Consider the following 7,500-nt stretch of genomic DNA (forward strand, 5'->3'; position numbering starts at 1 on the left):
GCCATCATAATAATGTGTTGTCATGACTACAGTCTGTGAAGGGAGGGGCTTCCACTGAGTACAGTATTCTGACATGCCTGTTATGTTTAATATTGCTATAGTTTGTAAAATTATCTTTATTTGTTTAGTGCTTTATGGAATAGATTGTCAAAGCACAGTATTTATTTTTAAACTAAAAAACAAACTTAACATTGTCAAATGTTATAAGCAATTATTTTTATTAAAGCAGACACATCAAATGATGGCTGAAGTGAAAAGGAGAAGGAGAAAACTGAAGCCAGTTGATGAGGCCATACAGTCACTACTACAGAAAGACAAATCTGGTCTTGAAGGAAGATTCATCAATGATTTTAAAGGCAAGTTGAATGTTTTGATTGAACCAAGTTAAAGGTATAGTTCACACAAAAGTGAAGATTTTGTCATCTAGTCTCCCTCAATTTTTTTTCTCAAATTTGTGTAAGTTTCTACCATGTGGTGGGCACAAAAAAGAGATTACTAACCATTTGATGACAGAATTTTGTGTGTGTGAACTCTAGTGAGCTAGTGACTATGCCTAGTGTAATAAAGTTGTCTCAGGTTCATTATATGTTGTTCTCACTGCTGTTGTTGTTTAGGGAGAGGTGTGTTTGAGAAAGGAGATTTCCTGCTGGAATATAGAGGGACCTCATAGATAAAGAAGAATGTGAACGGAGGCGAAGGATATATCATGATGCACTTAAAGTTTATATCTTTGAGTTTCGCTATAATGGAAAGCTTCTCTGGTATGTAAAAGTGGTTGATGTACATGTTTATTGATAATTAAATTATATAATTTAAAAAAAATGGTAGTGGACATGTCTGTGGTCTAAGTGCATATTTTGCTAAAATGATCAGTTATGTGTTTTCAAAGCTTAGTGATGACTGTTAAATGATTGCTGATTACAAAGCATATGATGACGTTTTCAGTACTGATGTTGTCTGTCATTTGTTTAGCATTGACGCAGCCCGGGATGATGGTAAACGATGACCATATGAACCCAAACAGCAGGATGAGAACTATCTCTGCGGATGGAAAACCTCACTCAAAGAGCATCTGTCCTGGTGAAGAGATAACTGCTTCTGACTGGCCATGGCGATGCACGGTACTGAAACCTCTAGACTATCAATTCTGATTTATTGTATTATAGTAAAGATTAAATGTCATTTATTACTAGGGCTGAATGATTAGTCAGATGCAATGGTAATATGCATTTTGTCAGTAAAGCTGGTTCTGTGATTGGTTGTTAATCTTCTTCATGTGCTTTCAGATATAGTGCCATTTAATACACAGAGCCATAGATCGCTGACAAGCTACACAATATCACATTCATAATCGATGCTGACGAGATGCACATCACAATCCCATGTGATTTATTGTGCAGCCCTAGTTGTTACCCAAGTTAATGTTAGTGACTTCTTAACCATTACATTACAAGCATGTTCATTCCAGTATGTCAGGTTGTGTTTACACCTGTATTATGAGGACCCAGTTTTATGAGGACCATCGTAAGAACATAGATAAAATGTGACATCAAGACCATGTTTTTGTGATGTCCTAATAAAACTGGGTCCTCTTAATACAGGTGTAAACATACACAAAATGTGACACCAAGACCATGTTTACACGTGTATTATGAGGACCATCGTAAGAACATAGATAAAATGTGACATCAAGACCATGTTCTTTGTGTTAACATACACAACCTGATATACTGGAATGAGCGTGCATGTAATGCAATGCATGAAAAGTCATGAACATTATCCTGGATGACACTTAATGAAATACTGATTTGAAATATTGAAATCTTAAAATATTGTAAAAATTGTTATTTTGTATATAACGGATAAAATATCAGCAAGATTATGAAACGTAAATATAATTTCTATGCATGTTTTAAATCAGTATTTCATGAACGCATTCATTGTCTCAATCAATGTTACAAATGTCTAATGAAATATTTTTCAGACTGTTAGTGAGGGTGAACCGTCCACACTTGAAGTTCAAGCTCTGTCCCAGTCAGATGTCAGGGACACCGAGAAGGTATTGTGATTGTTTGTTTACTATTATTTTTCATTTTATTATTTTTTGTGGCATTATTCCTAAATTTGTTCGTAACTCATCTGCCTTCTTTTGCTCAGGTATTACATTCATAACATGAGTGTTTTTTTTTTCTTCTTCATGTTTTCAGCTGGCAGTTGTCAGTGATCAGTCAACCTGTGCAACCTCTGAAGGACTGAAAAAGGTATTTCTTTATTCAATTGGACAATCCTAAATTCTTTGTCTGCAGTAGAATCATTTTTTTATATCTATTTCCACTCAGGAGATGCTGGTATGTGTCAATCAAGTTTTCAATATAATTTTCAATAAAAAAAAATCTTGTCTAACATTTCTAACAGAATATTACTAAAGTAAATGGATGCACCAGTGTACTATTGGTACCTGGCTGTACTAATAGGTTGATGCTCATGTTAAGGCAAAAATTGATAATGGACCGCTTTAATAACACTTTCTATGAAGCATGTATTTATAATACATTATAAGGGTATTCTTAAGACATTATAATGAATGCTAATGCATCATAAATAACTTTATAATATGTTGTATCATCTCGTTATAATTTTAAGAATTGTTTAAATTTAATGTTATAATATTGACCTATTTGTGGTGATAGCTTTTAAGAGTATGATCATTTATATGGTACCTTTTTGACCGCTGTTGATAAGTAACACTGCAACTACATGTCAATTAGCCCTCATTAGAGTATTACTAATATGTTGCTAAATATATGCTAACACTTTTGATGAATTCTCAACAGACATACTGATTATAGGATACTTTACAAGTATGTTAACATTCTACCTACCCTACCTAAGTCTACCAATACTTGTAGGTTTAAATAACAAATACTGCATTTTTCAGTTGAAAGTATTAGCTAGCTTGCATTAGCTAGCTCACATTAGCCTCAATATCAGCCTGACAGGAAACACTCAAATAACACTCAGCACCTAACCACTCAAGATGTTGTAAGGTATCTTAAACAATCTCAAGATATGATATAGTCCATAACAAATGAAGTAGATTGCAGTCAATGTTAATCTTGATTATCTATACAGTACAGAAATCTTCATATCTTTAAAAAGTCTTTTAGTTTGATCATATTTATAAAAGAGAGTTACAGCTAAAAAACAAAAAAATGCCCTACTTTGGAAACATAGGCCTACTTCCTCTGTGAGTCCTGTGCAGTGCCGCTAAATGAAGCACATTGTTTGAGTTACTTCTGAGTTTCTTTATCATTATATGCCTGATTTTCTGCAGGTGTTCAGAAGATGCCCAGTGAGAACACCACTGAAGTTCCTGAAGGTACCAGTGGTTTTAAATTGCAATAGCACCATCAATGTAAGTACATGATCTCTCACAGTGTTAGAATTCACTGAAGTATGTGTTCTTCTGTACAGAAAATGAAAGCGAGCCAGAAACTGAAAAACCACGAAGAGGGCAAAAAGTGGCATGATCAAATGTTGAAATTACAGCTGTAATGAAACCTTTTCAGTCCCATGTAAATAAAGGTAAAGTGGCCACATGAACTGAATGCCAGCAGTGTAAGACTGCTGAAGATCCTGTTTTGGCAAGGCGTAGTGCTCAGAACATACGGGATTTTGTTAGAAATCGAGGAATTAGCCTAAAAAGGAAAATGCAAAGTAAGTAACCTAACAGTACATCCTGTGTCTCTTTTGATGCCATTCTATTGTAATTAGCACATTGGTGGTTGGTGCCTAAGGTTTTTGTTTATTTGTTGAAGTTATTAAAGTTCTTCTACAACACATTGGTCCCTCTAATGTTGTGTATTGTGTTTAAGATCCGGTACTCTTTAACCACCTCAGTCTTGGTAATGCAGCATAGTGACCCGTGTGTGTGTTGTGTAAGGTCATGTACCAGTAAAACACCCTGGTCCCTGTAATCCAGAGAACTGACATGTTTGGTGTATTGTAAAGTGAGTGTCCTCATAAATCAGTCAGACCCTGTAAATCATAATTATGAAGTGGGCGGGGAACATTTTAGGGCGTGGCAGTCCTTGTGTACCACCAAAATATCAGATTGTCATATTATCCATTTTATTGGTTGTAAAGAAAATCCAAAGTGATATTTGTGTTCTGCAGAGTAAAACAAAATTTTTGATAGTTTTATCATCTCTGTAGGACATTGGGAAAAGAGGTGTCCCCTTAAACCACCATCCAACTGGTTTGGCCTTCAATGTCTTGCTAAACCACAAAAACCAGTATGTGTGTGTGTGTGTGTGTGTGTGTGTTGAGAGTGTGTGTGAGTGTGTGTGAGTGTGTGTGTGTGTGTGTTTGAGTGTGTGTGTGTGTGTGTGTTTGAGAGTGTGTGTGTGTGTGTGTGTGTGTGTTTGAGAGAGTGTGTGAGTGTGTGTGAGTGTGTGTGTGTGTGTTTGAGAGTGTGTGTGTGTGAGTGTGTGTGTGTGTGTGAGAGTGTGTGAGTGTGTGAGTGTGTGTGTGTGTGTGTGTGTGTGTGTGTGTGTGTGTGTGTGTGTGTGTGTGTGTGTTTGAGTGTGTGTGTGTGTGTGTGTGTGTGTGTGTGAGTGTGTGTGTGTGTGTGTGTGTGAGAGAGTGTGTGTGTGTGAGTGTGTGTGTGTGTGTGTGTGTGTGAGTGTGTGTGAGTGTGTGTGTGTGTGAGTGTGTGTGAGTGTGTGTGAGTGTGTGTGTGTGTGTGTGTGTGTGTGGTCAGTGCACACTCACGCTCCGTCTCGAACACTCTCACTGAGTTCACACAGTTGGTGTTGAATCCTCGGCTCTGAAGGAAGGGGCAGTCGTCACACAGATCCATGCACTGACCCGTCCAGTTACATCCTCGAACAGCTGCATGCGGTAGTGCTCTCCGTGCTGAACAACACCACAACACACACCACGCGAGACACAGAACACAGACCTGCCACGTCACGGCCTCAAAAAGGGTACCTTAAACCTTTACTTTCTTATTTTAACTAGTACAGTTTTGACAGCTTTTTGCCACGATTTTGACATTTCTGTTCAATTTAACCGGGCTAAAACTACAGGAAAAATTGATTGATTAAAAATAACGTCAAATAAAAAATAGATGCTAAAATAGACAACAAAATTGGTAAATTCTTAACTAAAATGAAAACGAAAATTCTTAAAAATAGACACGACGTGAGAAAAAGACTAAAAGAACCCACAACAAAATTACTGGATAAAACCTCAAATGAAATTAAAATGAAAAGCGAAACATTTAAAAATGAATACTAGGCTGATTGGAAAAATATTTACAGTAATATACGATAATTAACTTAATCATGTTTTAATGATAAATGTGAGGTCATGTTTATCACCGATAGCAGGATATAATGTAAAAAATATAGTATTTATGTAAAAATGGTAAGATGTATAAAGATACGTAAGATATATATAAAAAATCGATTTAAAAATAAGAAAATTAAATCTAAATAATGCAAGAAAACACAAAAACATAATGAAAATTATACTATTAAAAAAGCAGAGCTATCTATTTTTGAAAATAAACACAATATGCAAAAATACATATTTAAATACACACACACTCAAACTATATATATATCTCTTTTTTTTTTTCAAGCCTTCAGAAAGCTGTTAGAGAGCGGCAGTGACAGAGGGTCAAGTGTTTTTCGAGCAGGGGTCAAGGGTCGCTCGTTCTCACCATCCTGATTGGTTTGCAGGAGCCCATGTGATCGTTGTGAGAGTTCCAGCGCTGGAACTCGGGTACTCTCCACGCTCCAGGATGTACTGCTGACCCTTGAAGTCCGGATGATCGAAGCAGATCCAGGCCCGCTCTCCACACGGATAGAGTTCACCCGGTTCATGAAGCCGCGGTCCTGGAAGTTATCACAGTCTCCATAGACCTCCAGTCTCCGGCGGTGAAGCAGCGGCCCTCGTAAAACACGATCTGAGGAGCACAGGTCAGAGGTCACTCTCTTTCAGTCCAGCTCGTGCATCTGCATTTCTTTCTTTGGAACAGCTGGAACGTTTCATGCATTTATGCACAAGTTTGTGTTTGAGCTCAGCGAGATAAAAACAGTAAAAATAACGATGAAGTAAATAAGTGAACGGGCTTAAGCTTCTGAGCCGAGGACAAAATAATAAACAGGAAGCTTTTTCCTAAGAATTTAACTCTACTCTAAAAGTACACCAATAAAAACTATATAGAAGTAAAAAAATAGCAGCATGAACTATAGAGTAAATAAATAAATGAGTACTAAATAGACCGGAACTACTGCCAAACTAAATAAAATAAACATTAACAGAAATGCTAAAAAAATAAACATTAATAAAAAGCTACAGAAAAACAGCCAAGAAACTAATAAAAGTGACAAAAATATATAAATAAATGATACAAAATAAATAAAAATATATATAAATGATGCACGAAAAACAAAGAAACTCCAAGACAGATATAATTTACTAAAACCATTAAATGTTAAATTAATTATAAAAATTTAAATTTATATATATATATATATATATATATATATATATATATATATATGATTTTAATTTAGCCAGTTGCCAAGGTCACTTAAGTGTAAAGTGAAGCAAATTAAATGTAAATAAAATTTAAATAAAAAAAAAGAAGAAATAAAATCAACTACTGCTAATAAATAAAAAAAATAGCAAAAACTATATAAATGTTTAAAAGCAACACACGCACTCATATATAGTGTATTTTAAAGTGTGAGGAAGCGTCACGGTGAGGGGTCTGAAGGAGGTCTGATGGTTTCTGCTGACCGGCCGTCTCTTACCTTTCCAGAATACTGCGACATTTCCACTGGATTGTGTCCAAACTCACCCACACGCCCCAAAGTGTGAGAGCAAAAGTTGGACGGGTCAATATATACGGCGCGCGGCGGGCGGCGAGCTCTCGCGAGATCCTCTGGACAATGAGGAGCTTTAGCTTCTGCTGACCCACGCTGTCCTCGTCCTGCTGATGCTGGGCTTTGAGAGCAAAGGATTCTGCTTCGCTCGACAGAGCGGCATTCTTCAGATTCATCTCACACACTTTATCAGACCCAGAATCAAACTGATCCCGACTGATTCAAAACACCAATCAAAGGACCAGCCAGAGCTTCTACTCATTTCCTGTGCTTTCATCTTCATTTCTATTATATACTATTACATTTATATGTAGTTTAGATATTTTTCTTTCAGTTTATGTTTCAATTATTGTATATATGTTAAGCTGTATAACTGAAAGTTTTTTTATTTGCTAAAACATATGTATATATTATATATATAAATATATAATATATATATATATATTAAATATATATATTATATATATATATATAATATATGTATAAATAATATTACATATTTCATTTCATATTTCTATTAGCATTCATTTTTTTTCTGTAAAAATTGCCTTACAATAAAGATGATAAAGATGAAATAAAATAATTTTTAAAATATATTTTT

General features: G+C 35.5%; 1 pseudogene; it reads right to left on the reverse strand.

The window, feature by feature from the left end:
- LOC122329807 overlaps window positions 1-6,848 on the reverse strand; it is an 8,905-nt pseudogene extending 2,057 nt beyond the window's left edge.
- Between the last annotated feature and the right edge of the window lie 652 nt (window positions 6,849-7,500).

This window comes from Puntigrus tetrazona, chromosome 24, assembly GCF_018831695.1.
Source record: "Puntigrus tetrazona isolate hp1 chromosome 24, ASM1883169v1, whole genome shotgun sequence".
Taxonomy (NCBI): Eukaryota; Metazoa; Chordata; class Actinopteri; order Cypriniformes; family Cyprinidae; genus Puntigrus; species Puntigrus tetrazona.